This window comes from Oncorhynchus mykiss, chromosome 26 (genome assembly GCF_057628025.1).
Source record: "Oncorhynchus mykiss isolate SJ-2025 chromosome 26, ASM5762802v1, whole genome shotgun sequence".
In the NCBI taxonomy this organism is placed as follows: Eukaryota; Metazoa; Chordata; class Actinopteri; order Salmoniformes; family Salmonidae; genus Oncorhynchus; species Oncorhynchus mykiss.
In genome coordinates, this window is record NC_143047.1 from 27155367 (window position 1) to 27173458 (window position 18092).

An 18092-nucleotide genomic window follows, 5' to 3' on the forward strand; every position below is an offset into this window, starting at 1 on the left:
GTGACCTGGGACTGGCTGCCTGGCTCCACGCTCCTACCAGCCTCCACAGTGACCTGGGACTGGCTGCCTGGCTCCACGCTCCTACCAGCCTCCACAGTTACTGGCTGCCTGGATCCACGCTCCTACCAGCCTCCACAGTGACCTGGGACTGGCTCCACGCTCCTACCAGCCTCCACAGTGACCTGGGACTGGCTGCCTGGCTCCACGCTCCTACCAGCCTCCACAGTGACCTGGGACTGGGTGCCTGGCTCCACGCTCCTACCAGCCTCCACAGTGACCTGGGACTGGCAGCCTGGCTCCACGCTCCTACTAGCCTCCACAGTGACTGGCTGCCTGGCTCCACGCTCCTACCAGCCTCCACAGTGACCTGGGACTAGCTCCACGCTCCTACCAGCCTCCACAGTGACCTGGGACTGGCTGCCTGGCTCCACGCTCCTACCAGCCGCCACAGTGACCTGGGACTGGCTGCCTGGCTCCACGCTCCTACCAGCCTCCACAGTGACTGGCAGCCTGGCTCCATGCTCCTACCAGCCTCCACAGTGACCTGGGAATGGCAGCCTGGCTCCACGCTCCTATCAGCCTCCACAGTGACCTGGGACTGGCTGCCTGGCTCCACGCTCCTATCAGCCTCCACAGTTACCTGGGACTGGCTGCCTGGCTCCACGCTCCTACCAGCCTCCACAGTGACCTGGGACTGGCTGCCTGGCTCCACGCTCCTACCAGCCTCCACAGTTACTGGCTGCCTGGATCCACGCTCCTACCAGCCTCCACAGTGACCTGGGACTGGCTTCACGCTCCTACCAGCCTCCACAGTGACCTGGGACTGGCTGCCTGGCTCCACGCTCCTACCAGCCTCCACAGTGACCTGGGACTGGCTGCCTGGCTCCACGCTCCTACCAGCCTCCACAGTTACTGGCTGCCTGGATCCACGCTCCTACCAGCCTCCACAGTGACCTGGGACTGGCTCCACGCTCCTACCAGCCTCCACAGTGACCTGGGACTGGCTGCCTGGCTCCACGCTCCTACCAGCCTCCACAGTGACCTGGGACTGGCTGCCTGGCTCCACGCTCCTACCAGCCTCCACAGTATCTGGCTGCCTGGCTCCACGCTCCTACCAGCCGCCACAGTGACTGGCTGCCTGGCTCCATGCTCCTACCAGCCTTGACAGTGACCTGGGACTGGCTGCCTGGCTCCACGCTCCTACCAGCCTCCACAGTGACTGGCTGCCTGGCTCCACGCTCCTACCAGCCGCCACAGTGACTGGCTGCCTGGCTCCACGCTCCTACCAGCCTCCCCAGTGACTGGCTGCCTGGCTCCACGCTCCTACCAGCCTCCACAGTGACTGGCTGCCTGGTTCTTAGCTCCTATCAGCCTCCACAGTGACTGGCTGCCTGGCTCCACGCTCCTACCAGCCTCCACAGTGACCTGGGACTGGCTCCACGCTCCTACCAGCCTCCGCAGTGACTGGCTGCCTGGCTCCATGCTCCTACCAGCCTCCACAGTGACTGGCTGCCTGGCTCCACGCTCCTACCAGCCTCCGCAGTGACTGGCTGCCTGGCTCCACGCTTCTACCAGCCTTCCCAGTGACTGGCTGCCTGGCTCCACGCTCCTACCAGCCTCCCCAGTGACTGGCTGCCTGGCTCCACGCTCCTACCAGCCGCCACAGTGACCTGGGACTGGCTGCCTGGCTCCACGCTCCTACCAGCCTCCACAGTGACTGGCTGCCTGGTTCCTAGCTCCTATCAGCCTCCACAGTGACATGGGACTGGCTGCCTGGCTCCACGCTCCTACCAGCCTCCACAGTGACTGGCTGCCTGGCTCCACGCTCCTACCAGCCTCCACAGTGACTGGCTGCCTGGCTCCACACTCCTACCAGCCTCCACAGTGACTGGCTGCCTGGCTCCACGCTCCTACCAGCCTCCACAGTGACTGGCTGCCTGGCTCCATGCTCCTACCAGCCTCCACAGTGACTGGCTGCCTGGCTCCATGCACCTACCAGCCTCCACAGTGACTGGCTGCCTGGCTCCACGCTCCTACCACTCTCCACAGTGACTGGCTACCTGGCTCCACGCTCCTACCAGCCTCCACAGTGACTGGCTGCCTGGCTCCACGCTCCTACCAGCCTCCACAGTGACTGGCTGCCTGGCTCCATGCTCCTACCAGCCTCCACAGTGACTGGCTGCCTGGCTCCATGCTCCTACCAGCCTCCACAGTGACTGGCTGCCTGGCTCCATGCTCCTATCAGCCTCCACAGCCTCATAGAGTCCCATGACATTCCTTCCAACCAGTAACATTTGAAAGAGCCACCCACTTCTATCAAATAACTAACTCAAATTGGGCCATTTCTTCCTTTCACTCTTTCTTCTCATCCCTCTCTTTTCATCCCTCCCTCTCTTTTCATGCCCTGATATGAATAACGAGGCAGGGGGTTAACTGCAGGTCACAGACAGCTCCCTATCTCCAGGGTTAGTTATTCAGCGGAATGAGAAATTGATCACATTATTTCGTTAAGAGGGAGCTGATTCGTTATAATCAGCCTGGTATTGGCAGTTGAAGGCCTGCAGGCCTGGCTGTAGCATTAGGTATGTTCAGCCTGCCATAGGTCACCACCGCTCAGGCCATTTCACAACTTCACCTCCCTGACCTTTTGATGACCACTTACCAAAATGGAGGGGTGGACGAAAGACTAAAGGAAAGCAATGAAGCAGAGTGCAATATTAGTCGGTGAACAGACTCCATGCATCTTGACTACAGGACATGTGGTATCGTATGCCGAGGGGCAGAGATTCAGTCACATTAAATACACCTACACCTCTTCCAGCAATCTTAGAAGCATGCACAAAACATATCAACATTATGCAAAATAAAAATAAAACATCTGTTTGTGACATTGTCCTGTCATTCTAAAACAAATTGATTCACACCTACTGACTAACAAATTATAATATTAGTACTGACTTTCTATTGACCACATGGAAGCATGTTTCCTCTCTGCATCCATTTCAGAGTCATCATGTATTTTATCACCCTCTCCCAACTATTTACATGCCCGAGATAGACAGCTCTGTGACAGTGCTCAATTGAGACAGCTGTATTCAACAAATCCACATTATTCAATAAATTAGCCCACTGTATGAAAGTATTACGCTTCAAACTGTTTTCTGGAGCATTTGCCTGCTAATGTAACTCAATGGCATCTTTCCAAATGAGTGAAAAATGGGTTAGAAGACTTGGTACTCTAACTAACCTCTCTCCCTCCCAGGTTACATCAGCCATTACAACAGACCATTAATCAGGGAGCTCCATCGCTCTGTTTGCATAGCGGACAGCAGATATTTGTTTATGCCTGTTGATTTAACCCATAACGGTTCAACATGGGAACATATCCTTGGATCTAAAATTAATCTTCAACATAGATGTATGATTTTCCTTGGGAAATACATTTTTTTTTTTTTTACAGTATATAAGACTTGTAATGTGCCGTGGGCTGATTCACCCAGGGCTGAAAAACAGCCCTACCTTCTCTCTCTCTCTTCACTCTTCTACAGCCTCTGTCTCCTCCCCAGCCTCTCTTCAACCTCTCTTCTTCAGCCTCTCTCTCATCCCCAGCCTCTCTGCCCCTCTCTTCTCCAGCCTCTCTCTCTCATCCCCAGCTGCTCTTCCCCTCTCTTCTCCAGCCTCTCTCCTCCCCAGCCTCTCTTCCCCTCTCTTCTCCAGGCTCACCAGATCTGTACAGCTGTTTACAGTGAAAAACATCTGTATTTAAATTATTCCACTTCCTCAGGCTTGAATAAAATCTGTCTCCTCAAAACAACAACAGGAAGAGAGCCATTTTTACAATAGCTGTACTTAAATATGTGGAACAATTCATTTGTTTTTGTTTTTCACAGAGAAACATAACATTTTAGAGTAGTCCTTTTTGTAGTCCTTTTTGCACTACAAATGTACCCACAAAATAAAACATTTTTTATTTTCATTCATGTTTCCTTTTATCTTTACGTCTACAACATCTGTAATTGTAATGCCTAGGTTATACCAGAAGATACTTTTCTGTAGATGTGGTCAGAACTACATCATTACACATATACAACAAAATGTATTCATCTGAAGCATATTGTGTGGCACTACATCAACATTCCAAAACCACAAAGCTTCCTTCAGTGTTCTTTCCTCTCCTCCACCTCTCTCGTTCTCTCTCTCATCTCTCTTCCTAACACATACTGGAGGCAGAAATCTGTCTTTCCTCCCTGCAGGCAGACATGGCAGGCAGCTCTAACTGGTCAATCATTAGCCAATAGCTGCCACTGCCTAGCCCTGGACATTTAAACACACACAGGTCTCTCACAGGACCAGCTCTATAGTACACAGCTGGCCCTGGGAACCAAACCTCACAGCCCACACTGAATCTCATTTCACAGGGAAGGGTACAGGGTGGCAGATAAAACATTTAGTGGTTGAGTAGTCAAGAATGACAGCTTGTATATAGACGCTCATTTATTTAGGAGCATTAACTCAACTAAGATCATTCAAGCTGATATGTGGAAATGATTAAGAACAGACGAAGTCATATAAAATACCTGCTTACATTAGGCCTATTGTAACATTTGTCAGAGTATTGTAGCAGTGTAGTAACTCTAGTCCCCTTTTCATCCTGAAAATGTTATTATTGTCCTCTCTTGTTCTCAGAGTGTGTTTCAGTCACAGTCAACACTACCCTGATGCATCTAGCCATCCATTTCTGTCTCAGTGACTGCCTTCCTCCACCGGGGCGAAGGGACCACGGTGTTGAAAAGAGGCAGGTACTCATGTAAACAATCTCCCCACTCCACTCTGCTCTGCACGCTGCCCTAAACTTGTTTAAAAATGTCTCAGCGTCCGTCACCCTGAAGCGTTTACACAGACAGTGTGCACACTGTTACACACATGCAGAATTCATCTGAAAGGCTTACAATTAAGACATTGAGGAATTTCTCTCCATGCGATGAGGATATGACCCTGTGATCTCTAGAACGGTAGTCTGTAGGAAGTGTGTGTATACAAACCTCCTGTGGTTACTCTAACTCTGTAAACTGTATAACTAAAGCTTAGGCCACATTAATAAGCTGTTTACCTTGTCGATAAATCACTTTGTGTCCGGTGGGACAGGTAGCGACAGGCAAGGAGCTAAACACTGGGATTGGCGACAGGCAAGGAGCTAAACACTGGGATTGGCTCCAGCATAGGGGAGACCAAAAAACCTTTGTCACGAAATACACACCAAATAAAAGTAATTCTGTGTCCACCAAAACACATATTAGTCATTACTTACAGAATGTACAACATTGTACAATAATTTTTTTTCCGTACGCTGTATCTGTTCTGTCAACACTTTCTAAATGAAACAGTTCAACAGACTGCAATAATAGAGTTGACAGAAACAAACAATTCAATAAAACTATTAATTATCAACCAATACATTAAAACATTTTCCATTCTTTCTCTCATGCCTATGCAATTTTCCCAGACTGTTAAGCGGGTGTGCGTGCTCTACCTGGCCATTCAGCATCACGGTACTGTGCTCTCAGACAGAGCTGCAGTACCAGCAGTGCTTTTACAGGCCAGTGAAAAGGCCTGGCAGGGGTTGGTGGATACTCCATTGTGTGTGTGTGTGTGTGTGTGTGTGTGTGTGTGTGTGTGTGTGTGTGTGTGTGTGTGTGTGTGTGTGTGTGTGTGTGTGTGTGTGTGTGTGTGTGTGTGTGTGTGTGTGTGTGTGTGTGTGTGTGTGTGTGTGTGTGTGTGTGAGTGAGTGAGTACATTTGTGTGTGTATGTGTGAGTCAGGGGTGCTCTCCAGCTCTGGTTAGAAGGTATTGCTGTGGCACATTCCTCAAGTTCCTGCAATCTACTGTACACCCCCCTGTTACATTCCCCAGAGATACAAATGAGCGCTAGCTGGAGCCCTCTTCAAAAGAGCAGGGCAGCGGGGCCTGTGGCACACGTCAGCACACACCATGATGGATGCATCTGGTAGACATGGACACGTGTGGACACTGGTACTGTAGGGGTAAAACCTGACACCAGAGTGTTGATGGAATCATCTAAACCTGGTTCGGGCTCATTGTTTTGTGGTAACATGATCACTTCTTTGTTGTTTGTGGGTTATTTTCTCTGTGTCAAAGAACATTCTACATACAGTAGTGGACTATGTTGGAAACTGTGTGTGTGAATAAAGCAGCAATTCACTCAGTAACAGTAAGAAACAGAATCTCGACTTATCCATCCTCCATTAAACCACTAGACAGGGGGACTCCTACTGTATCAGAAGCTAGCCGGGTCATCGCTAGTCATTTGTAAGCTCCAGGGGTGCTGAAGATCCATTTGGTTCTCCAAGGCTTTTCACAACCACCTTCTGGGTCAATGGTGCTTGACCCCATCCCTCACACACTCAGTCAAGTGTACAGTATGAATGCAATGACATTCATTTAGGAACAAGCGAAGGGAAGGAATGGCAGTTAGGACTGATGCTAATACACAATCTGGCCTTGAGACTTTTACATGGTTTTACACATTATTAACAGTGTTGTCACCTGGTAAGGTCACCCTTACAACCAGCCTTTAGTCTGGAAGCCCCAAGGCTACATCTGAGTAAAAAGAGATTCAGTCCTGTTTACGACAGGCCAGCCCAGTAAAGCTGGAGTCACCCTGCATGTGAAGTGTGGGATAAAGGATATCTCAGGTTTAGTAGGAGGTGTGTGTGTGTGTGTGTGTGTGTGTGTGTGTGTGTGTGTGTGTGTGTGTGTGTGTGTGTGTGTGTGTGTGTGTGTGTGTACTGGGGGGCTGTACAGTCCCATGGGGAACAGTGGCATTAGAAATTAAACTGTGACTGCTCTGATAGCTAATAGCCATGCTGCATGATAACAACACAGCTGCTATGAAACTTCTTCCTCTGATGTTAGTTACAAACTGCTACGGTTTCACTTGCCTTTCATCAAACTTCAAACTTTTAAATGTTTAAATAAGAATATGAAGAGTGAATATTGAAACTAGGGAGGTATAATACTTGGACAATGTTTGACAATGTTCAGTAGTTTTGACACACAAAATGTAGGTCATATAAAATTATTTGGTTTCATCACATTTCACATTCTAATATTTTAACTGTCGCTTAATTCAGAAAACAAAAAAACTATGGCATTACAGAAATTGAGAAATATCTAAATTATGTGAAAATTCTAATAATTTCCGACATGAAATTCCAGTAAACAATTGTAACAAATATCCTACTAAATACTGAGTGTACTGTCTTTTACTGTAGTGTTACATCTCTGGTCATGGCCGTCCTCATGACTCTTTTCTCACTGTGGGATAATCACAGATGAACCCTCACAATAGGAAATGCTTAAGCACTACAGTAGCAGTGGGCTAAAATCCACAGTATGATGATTAGACTGACACATTTGTCTCTCGGTAAAGAAATGGATCCATTGATGACACTATTCAGTCATTCAGTCATTTCCCTACCGCTGCCACCCACATCCTGCCTCTTTATCCTTCATAATAGTGGCAGACAGACCGATAGGAACTCTGTCAGGGGATATGACTGAGGGAAATAACAGTCACTGAGACAGCTAGAGGGGTGAGGTAAATCTATCTGTCACTCTGCATACAGTGCTGTCGTGTACGACAGACCTGTCTCTCCTGCTGTAGTACGCTCTCCCTCTGACTCACCACGCATAGTTTAGTTACTACGTACTGCATGTGTGTATGAGAGAGAGCTTAACCAATATTACCAGTAGAAAAGACCCCAACTTGGAGCATGTTTAAAACGCTAATTACTATTATAACAATACACTTGGATTTTGCCAACAAGGATTATACATTTTTTAAAGCAACAATAACCGTATATGGAAGAAGAACAATTATACTATTATTTGCAGTTCTTTGGACACTAACTGCTAACCTTAATGAACAAAGCTCTTATTTAGGGTTTTGGGCCTCTTCATCCACAGTATATCAACAGTCTCCTCTGTAGATATGGCAGGGCAGAGAACCACACCAGACCTGATAAAGACAGTGTAATCCTGCCTCATGGTTAATGTCAGGCCCCACTGAAGATGTTTGATCCTGTGTTAGTGGTGGTGACTCTCTGCCCTGTGAATTGGATTTACCAGGCATACACACTCTCTGAGAACCCCATTACAGAAGTGTGTGTGTGTGTGTGTGTGTGTGTGTGTGTGTGTGTGTGTGTGTGTGTGTGTGTGTGTGTGTGTGTGTGTGTGTGTGTGTGTGTGTGTGTGTGTGTGTGTGTGTGTGTGTGTGTACACTTGACACTACAGGAAACCTGGCTTTAATGTCTGACTGGCAATCTGATGACTTCACAGACCAACTGTATCCCTCTGAGACAGTAGACTACCCCCCCCCCTTCTCTCTCTCTCTATCTCTCTCTCTGTCTGTCTCTGTCTCTGTCTCTGTCTCTCTCTCTGTCTCTCTCTCTCTCTAACCCCCAAAGCCATGGGATCAGCACTGACAAACTCCTGACACACACTGTATACAGACCGACAGAGCAATTTTCTGACTGGCAATCTGATGACTTCACAGACCAACTGTATCCCTCTGAGACAATAGACTACCCCCCCCCCCCCTTCTCTTTCTCTCTCTCTCTCTCTCTCTCTTTCTCTCTCTCTCTCTCTGTCTCTCTCTCTCTCTCTCTCTCTCTCTCTCCCTCTGTCTCTCCCTCTCTCTGTCTCTGTCTCTGTCTCTCTCTCTCTGTCTCTCTCTCTCTCTCTCTCTCTCTCTCGCTCTGTCTCTGTCTCTCTCTCTCCCTCTCTTTCTCTCTCTCTAACCCCCAAAGCCATGGGATCAGCACTGACAAACTCCTGACACACACTGTATATAGACAGACAGAGCCATTTTCCACATAGGCACATGTTCACATCATTGAACATTTCAGAGGTTGTTTGCTTGCAGCTGCTCTCAAGGACTTTCAAACTAGCTCCAAGAACAAGACAGAAACAACAGACTACTGGAGATCTAACCTAACCTGTTATATCTGCCCCCCTCCTCATTGTCATTTCTATGTCTGACATTAGGTTTTGTTGTGGTCCTTTTTAACTTCCCATTCTTAAACGTGCCCTGTGGGGGCTTTCTCTGCAGCTGCTCTGTGTCACCCTGACTCCAGTGTGACAGTAATGCAACAGCCTGCTGAGGATCCTGGTCCCAGAGGTGGCCCATTAGAGTTCAGGTGAGAGAATTGTTATGCTTTCCACTGAGTGTGTGTGTGTGTGTGTGTGTGTGTGTGTGTGTGTGTGTGTGTGTGTGTGTGTGTGTGTGTGTGTGTGTGTGTGTGTGTGTGTGTGTGTGTGTGTGTGTGTGCATGCGTGCATGCGTGCGTGCGTGCGTGCGTGCGTGCGTGCGTGTGTGTGTGTGTGTGTGTGCGTGCGTGTGTGCGTGTGTGTGTGTTGGGAGGAACAGAGGGTTTGTTTGACGCCTCCAGTGCTGATTCGTGTCATGTATGACATGACTGTGCAGGCTGCAGTTGTTCACAAGCACATTTACACACAGCCGGGCCCCTCTACAAGTGCCAATCACTTACTGGAACAACTCACACCACAACCACAGGACAGGAAAATGCCCTGCCATATCATTAGCTGACACTGAGGTAGTTTCAATACACAACCTACAATTGTCAATGTGATAAATGTTAAACATATTTTTTTTTAACTAAATATACAGCATTTACAAAACATTTCAGAATTAAAGAGATTTGTATTTTTGTATTTGAAGAGTTTTTTCAAAAATGCACCTTTGTGTTTTTTCATCATAAATGATTGCTTTTGAGTACCTTCATGTGTGTGCAAAATAGTACTGTTCTCAGATTTGTTTTGTCATAGATTTTAGACGTGTATGAAAATGTTTGTTTTTTTTGCAAAGTGCTATATGCATTGTTTAGCTGGAATGGAATGTTTGTATCCTGTATATTTGACTGTGATAATATGTGGTTCTGTTACCTAGCTATTTTAAGATGAATGCACTTACTGTAAGTTGCTCTGGATAAGAGCATCTGCTAAATGACTAAAATGTCAAATGTTCATATTTTACATAAAGATCTGATATTGCTGTATTGAATGATTTATTTTATTGTTATTTTTAATATTGATGTTATATGTATAATTTGTACACTTCTTTATTTAATTGGTTTTTGATTGTGTAAAACCTAGCAGTACTATTTATTTCTCTGAGAGTGAGGCAGATATATAACGTTTCGCAAAAAAAAACGTATTTGTCTGTCTGAAATGAATTAAATCATCAAGTGATAGTGATAGATTTGAAACAAATACATGTCTGTCATTGAACAACCCCATGCCATGATTAGACACAAATCTCTTTCGTCATTTCTTTAAACAATAACAGCATACTTAACAACAGTTCTGAAAATAGATATATAGCATTTTGGAATGAAACTTTTTTATACGTTTTATTAAACTAGGCAAGTCAGTTAGGAACAAATTCTTATTTTCAATGAGTCCAACGCTCTAAGCACTAGGCCACCTGCCGCCCCTATTTACCCTATTTACTCATTGCACTTTCAAATGTCTAAAATCAGGCAGTTTGAAACAAGCAGAATGCATGTCCAGACAAAGAACAAGAGTGACTCTAAAAGGCATTATGCCATGTTTGGCTAAGGATGAGATTATATTGGATTAAGAGGAAATTTTGCAATGCAAATTAATGCACCTAGGATCAATAAGGCCTGTTCAACTCAATATACAAACTAATTAAGAGGTAATACAATCAAACTAAAATAGATTGTCCAAGCTTCCTCAGAAAAAAAATCCAATCAAACCTTTTTATGTGAATGATAAAATCTAAAGTGATCCTTCTTTGTACGAATAATGACCTGAGCTTTGTGTCTACTTAATAAAGGAAACTTGTCTTCGGAGGTTACATTCAATGTGCATATTCTAATCAATATGAATTACATAGGGTTTTATGTTATCTGCACCAGACGGCTAAACTAATTAATGTTTTATTGAGTGTTTTAACTCAATTATTTTCCAAAGTCACAGAAAGGTACAATGCCATTTTCTATGCGAAGGCAAGTCAAGCAGGAGTGGAGTCTATTTTCCTTAGAAAATAAACCTTCCTGGGAAAAAAAGTATACTTACCTAAGATGCTTATTTTCAGTTTAATAATGACAACTACTATTTATACGGGTGATATTAAACATGTACATTAATATTTATAGAAAATGAAATTTATTAAATTGATGAATTATACCAACTCGTATTATATATGTTTACCAGACACACTTATCTGCCTGTGAGGCTGTGGCTGGCCTATAGGCTGGACTTGGAGGCCATGGATTCTCCCCTATCAGCTGGCCAGCCGGCTACTCACTGGGGCTACTCACTGGGGCTGCTCTCTGGGGCTGCTCTCTGAGGCTGCTCTCTGGGGCTGCTCTCTGGGGCTGCTCTCTGGGGCTGCTCTCTGAGGCTGCTCTCTGGGGCTGCTCTCTGGGGCTGCTCTCTGGGGCTGCTCTCTGAGGCTGCTCTCTGGGGCTGCTCTCTGAGGCTGCTCTCTGGGGCTGCTCTCTGGGGCTGCTCTCTGAGGCTGCTCTCTGAGGCTGCTCTCTGGGGCTGCTCTCTGAGGCTGCTCTCTGGGGCTGCTCTCTGGGGCTGCTCTCTGGGGCTGCTCTCTGAGGCTGCTCTCTGGGGCTGCTCTCTGGGGCTGCTCTCTGGGGCTGCTCTCTGAGGCTGCTCTCTGGGGCTGCTCTCTGGGGCTGCTCTCTGGGGCTGCTCTCTGAGGCTGCTCTCTGGGGCTGCTCTCTGAGGCTGCTCTCTGGGGCTGCTCTCTGGGGCTGCTCTCTGAGGCTGCTCTCTGAGGCTGCTCTCTGGGGCTGCTCTCTGAGGCTGCTCTCTGGGGCTGCTCTCTGGGGCTGCTCTCTGGGGCTGCTCTCTGAGGCTGCTCTCTGGGGCTGCTCTCTGGGGCTGCTCTCTAAGGCTGCTCTCTGGGGCTGCTCTCTGGGGCTGCTCTCTGAGGCTGCTCTCTGGGGCTGCTCTCTGGGGCTGCTCCCTGGGGCTGCTCTCTGAGGCTGCTCTCTGAGGCTGCTCTCTGGGGCTGCTCTCTGGGGCTGCTCTCTGGGGCTGCTCTCTGAGGCTACTCACTGGGGCTACTCACTGGGGCTGCTCTCTGGGGCTGCTATCTGAGGCTGCTCTCTGGGGCTGCTCTCTGGGGCTGCTCTCTGGGGCTGCTCTCTGAGGCTGTGGGACGGATGTAATGGGCTCTGACAGGAGGGAACTGATCTCATTCACAGGGGATTTGATATGTGGCATGAATGTGGTGACCCTCAATGGACACAGTAATGACCGTTATCATTCACAGACTTTTAGAAGCCTTTTTCGGGGCTCCAGAGCTGGGACTCAGTCATACTGCTGCTCCCGGCTGCATAAAAGACATGACTTATGGATGAGCTGGCCGTATATTGTTTTCACTGCCTTTAAGATAACGCAACGTCAATTTGGCTTAGCCTCTGTTCTTGTGACTGGGTAGGTGGGTGGGAGGGGAGAGTTGGGTGGTTGGTCGAATGCTTTGAGCAGCAGCATAGTGCAGTAAATAATAACATTGTTTACAGTTCAGTTACAACCACATGCTGACAGAACAAAACAAAAGCCTACAGTCTGTCACCAGAAACCCACTCTGCAGTCACATGGTCAATATTTAGCATCAGCCCACTGCTATTTATGATCGAAAAAAACTATATTTACATAAAACCATGTAGTGCTTATTCACTTTGAGGTTCATCTGCAGTATGAACGGTAACAAGGATTATCAATTTTAAATCCACAAAAAATCTACATTTAAATACATACTCATTTCAAATGACAAATGCCTGTTTGCAGTAACGACATGGTTACAATAATATATTTGGACGCCCAAAAACAAACATTGCTTTAAAAAGAGAGCACAGCAAGTGAACCAAATAGAAGGGTTATAATGATATGTTCTAGAGGCAGGATGTTCATCAGTGTGTGGTTTACAAAAAAATCCCAAACAAATCTAACATCACTATGAATGGGAGAACAGTCAGAGAAAGGTTTCAGTCATGTTGAAAGGAAATGTTCAGTACAGTGAAGAGGGCTGGTTGGGTTCTGCATTGCAAAGGGTGTCCATTACAAACATGTGGCGAGGCCGCTGCAACATGAGCATTCTCTCTGTGTACCTGGCTTAGCTATCTGTCAGAAGACTTTTGGTCTGCCTCAAAAGACCAATAAACACACAATATGATGTTCAAAGCTGTTAGTCCTGCTATTGTCAAATTCATCATCAATCAGAAAAGGTAAATGTATCACCTGTCAAACTTCAATCTCATAACGTGCTTTTTTAAGCCTGAGCATTTTTTAATTTAAGTAAGTGAAACAAGGGAAATTAAAATAAATTCCACAAACTCAAATGTTTCAAAGTGATGTTTCAAAGGTTGTACTTAATGAAAGCGTGTACTTAGCATTTTTCCATTACATTACTCCAAGCTGTCAGGGCAAATTGTGTTTTCCAAGAATAGGTGTCTTGACATCCCGCACACTGAAAATGAGCTAACAAGCTAACATCACAACTTCTTCTAATGAAAACTAGCAAAACAAATTCCAATGCATGCAAGTCTAATTTCCACGTTAATATTATTAGCGAGGCAGAGGTGCTGATAATGATATGAAGGTCTGTAGAGTTCTATGGGTGCTTGGCTGGCTGGGACTCAGAGGTGTTGTTTGACAGCTGCACAGGAAGAGCCTCTCTCCACACATAGAGGTGTCAGCAGCGTCTGTACCTTTCCAATGTTGATGTCAGATTCCCTGTGCATGTGTGGATATCAAAATCACATTCTCTTCCGCTCTACATCGCTGCTTGCCTCCCTCTCATACACCGACCAATCTGTTCATTATGATAAGTTGCTCATTATATGAAAACGTGTACTTGTTCTTTCAAGCTCACAACAAAAGATTGTATGCAATTATTCATTCCAAGCATAGATTTACCAACACTGAGGGGTGTTTGATAATGCTTTGAAAACACTTAATTGAAGGTGTACTTTTACAGGTGAAAAAATAAGCTAGGCTGACATACTGTTGAGAAATATATACCTTTACACCAAATTAACAAACACCCCGGCCACTTCATAACAAATAGAGATGCTGCTGAGTTAATGTACCCTTCTCACAATTTAGAATAAAGCAATTGAGATTACAGTATATGCTTTTCAAAACGGTATATATAATTTTGTTGCCTAAAAATAACCTTAGTTGAAATGCTAAATCTCATAAGTAAAACAGAAATATAAAAATGTAACATGGCCAAAGTAATAAGCTCTACACTGAGAGCAAGTGAGGCAGGAAGGACATGTTCTATGCATCTTCCAACTCAAGGCAGTGAGTGCAGCCTCTAAAATCCTCCCCATGCGAGCGTAGCCTCTATAATCCTCCCCATGTGAGTGCAGCCTCTAAAATCCTCCCCATGCGAGCGTAGCCTCTATAATCCTCCCTACATGAGTGCATTCTCTAAAATCCTCCCCATGCGAGCGTAGCCTCTATAATCCTCCCTACATTAGTGCATTCTCTAAAATCCTCCCCATGCGAGCGTAGCCTCTATAATCCTCCCTACATGAGCGTAGGCTCTAAAATCCTCCCCATGTGAGTGTAGCCTCTAAAATCCTCCCCCATGTGAGTGTAGCCTCTAAAATCCTCCCCATGTGAGTGTAGCCTTTAAAATCCTCCCCATGTGAGTGTAGCCTCTAAAATCCTCCCCATGTGAGTGTAGCCTCTAAAATCCTCCCCATGTGAGCGCAGTCTCCAAAATCCTCCCCATGCACATAACTCCCATTGCTAGACACCGGCCACTTTGCTTTCACAGTCCAGAGATCAAACCAGCAATAATGTTCCCAGAGGAACAAATGTCTTCGCATGCTGGGCAGTTGGGCCGGTGTTGGTGTGAACACAGATATAACGCTGACAGGAAGCAGGGGCAGTCAGTTGGAGAGCCAATTATGGGCAGAGCTGCAGGGGAAGGTTTAGAAACACCAGTGTTTCTGTGTCGCGCCACTCTAGGGTACATGATTAACTTCTAAAAAAGTCCCTGAAAGTTAGCCAGCCTTTTGTTAGTGGCAGTGAAACAGTGTGTTGGCAAGTTGGGGTTGGCACTGCCCAAAGACACCAGACTGGCACAACAACAACAACCAGACAACCAGAAACAAACCAACCAACCAGAGTTCTTGTTTTGTTGTTCCCTGAACTGACTGTATTACCACATTCTTCAGGCTTTTAATGGTTCTTATTTTTTCACATTTGGTTAAGTTTTAGAGTGCTTCTGCGTATCAGTGAGAAAATGCAGGTTATGAGGCCTCTCCTGAAGCCACGACTTGGAGAGAGGCAGGGCAATGAAGGCATTCTCCTCCAGTAGAGTTAGGAGGAATTCAAGTTGACCCATCCAAAGAAAATAGCTCTGCTTTGTGGGAAGAACTAATTACAGGACGTTGCCATCTGAATGGAGGTTGAAGGAGCAAGTTAATTAACTGGCCTCCAGAAAACAGAAAACCCTGCTTCACCTCTGTTAGTTCAATTTTCCACACAAAATAATTTAGCAAGTAAGCAAGGGATCATCAAGACCTTGCTCTGACAGTTTATATTTAAACGAAAAAAGAAAACATGAGGGATTGAGAGAAGTAATTCCCTGCTGGTCAATCTCCCTTGGTATCAAAATAAGGAGTGTCCACACGGACCGGCTCCTCCTCTATAACACTGTGATGATGGCATAGAGGGGTTAACAGTGACCAACAGTCTTTTAACTACCCATGGTTACCAGCCCTCTGACACTGGCTGTATTTAAAAAGTTCCTTTCAATCCATCTGTCTCTCCTTTCTTCACCTGACTTGCTCAAGAGATTTGCTTTATCTTAAAGGTCATTTCATTCAGCCAGGCACCAAACAGACCTGAATATAACTGTCCCGATCTTTTGCCTCAGAGCAGAATTCATGCTTGAGTTGCCTTAAATAAAACAAGTCTCCAGCTAGCTAGCCGGCAGCAGAGAGAGAGAGAGAACTCTAACAGAGCTCAGAGCAGATCTATTGAAACAGCTCCATGTATCATACAGTTCCACTTACAACAGAACATTTCCATTTAATGACACCAAACATATTAACCCTGGTCAGCACCCAATTACTCAGAATAAGTGAATTATCTCCTCCGCCATGTCATTTGAAAATGTTGTCAGGCAATGTGAGCCAGGCTGACGCAGAGGGTGGGCCCCGTTTTTTCATTTCGTTAATCCAGCTCTCATTAAATCCCAGGCCTCGTGGGTTATTTCAAATCCATTAACTTTGAATACAGGTAATTCCTTCATTCCCGACCGCCCATTCAAACAGAAGGGAACACCGAGATTCCCTGTCTGTCAGGGGCTGTTGTTAGGGGTGTAGAATGACACGAACAAAACTGATTTGATGAGCTTTTTCCTCCCAGGCCAACACTCAATCAAACAAACTGTCCGGGCAGCGAACAGAACACCATTCATATTTAATTACAGGCTTCTAACATCTCCCTCGGATAGCATTACACCACCTAGGCCTAAACCAGTCATGTTGCTATCAAATACTGTACATGGGAGGAAAACTTATTGGAAGTTTGTGAGATGGTTACAAAATCAAATGCCTTAATTAACTCTCCTTCAAGACACAGAAATGTCTCTCCCTGACACACACATATCTTATTCTACACCTCATACTGATGTGTGTACAAAGTAACAATGTTTCAGTTGCAGCGCCGAGCCAGCAGCTCCCATCTCACATTTAATGGCATGTAAATAACACCAGGTGGTGAATATTAAGTATCTAACATGTGTCACAGCACTCTGTGGGTGTAAAGTCCCTGCTGGCCTCCCAGGCAATGATAGTAGAGGGTGATTTAAGTTATGGGCTGAGCTGGTGAACCTGTTACACTCTGAGTCATAGCATATATTCTACACTGTAGACTAGAACATGGGCAGCTAGTTTAGACCATGCAACATGGACTGACAGATAGGGTATCAACTACGATGCAGTAGAGACATCCAATGAGCATGAACACACAATGAATGTGTAAACATACTATTACATACTTGTCTTGGATACATGCTCGCACACAGGCACGCATGCATTCACACACACACACACACACACACACACATACACACACACACACACACACGCACGCACGCACGCGCGCATGCGCGCACACGTGCACACCCAGTACTGTAAGTGTATTCTGGCATAAAAACCCAGGCTAGCGCCTGTCACTCAACAAGGTCCTGGAATATGCATCGACAGGACGGGCGTCCACATCGATGCCTGACAAACCTCCAGGCACCAGGCTGTAATTGGAACGGCTTAATCCTCAGATCAAGACAGACTCATTGACAACCTAAGGGGGTGGCTGGTCCCAGCAGTGTCTTATTAGTGGAGGGAGCAGCCCACCTCTGTGGTGGAGGGAGTGGTGATGTCATCACTACTAGACAAACAACACAACCCTAAATGAAGCACTCCACATTCTACATAATATAGTATAGTGAACTTTATCTCTATCATTTACCGGCTGTTCCAGTGTGTATATGTGTATCTGTGTGTGTGTACATGCATCATATCCTCTTTAATTGGCCATCCTGTGTATCATGTGTGAGTCTCTGCTCTGTTTGGTGCCATGGATGGCCTGGCCTATGTAGTATCATGGAGAAGAAGTGAAACATCAGCCTCTTGACTTTAACACACTGGGGCAAGTCTCCTCTCAACAGTCTACTGAAGGCCATCTGAGGAGTCGCTCACTCAGGATAAGCACACCTTACCTATAGCATCACTCTGAGCAGAGACAGCCTCTCAGACCTCCCTGCCTCAATAGAAATAGCCACTACTCTCTCTTGAAATTGCCCCATGTTCCTTCCCCTCACCTCCCAGATAGGTAATCTGCTCTCTGGTAAAAGGGAGTAGAGGAGAGCCATGTAGCAAAGGCCTACTGTGACATGTTCTTGGCAGGGTCTCACAGTTTGGCTCCAAATCCTATTTTCAGGAGCCAAGTTGCACCAAAACACTGCCTCAGAGTGTTCATTT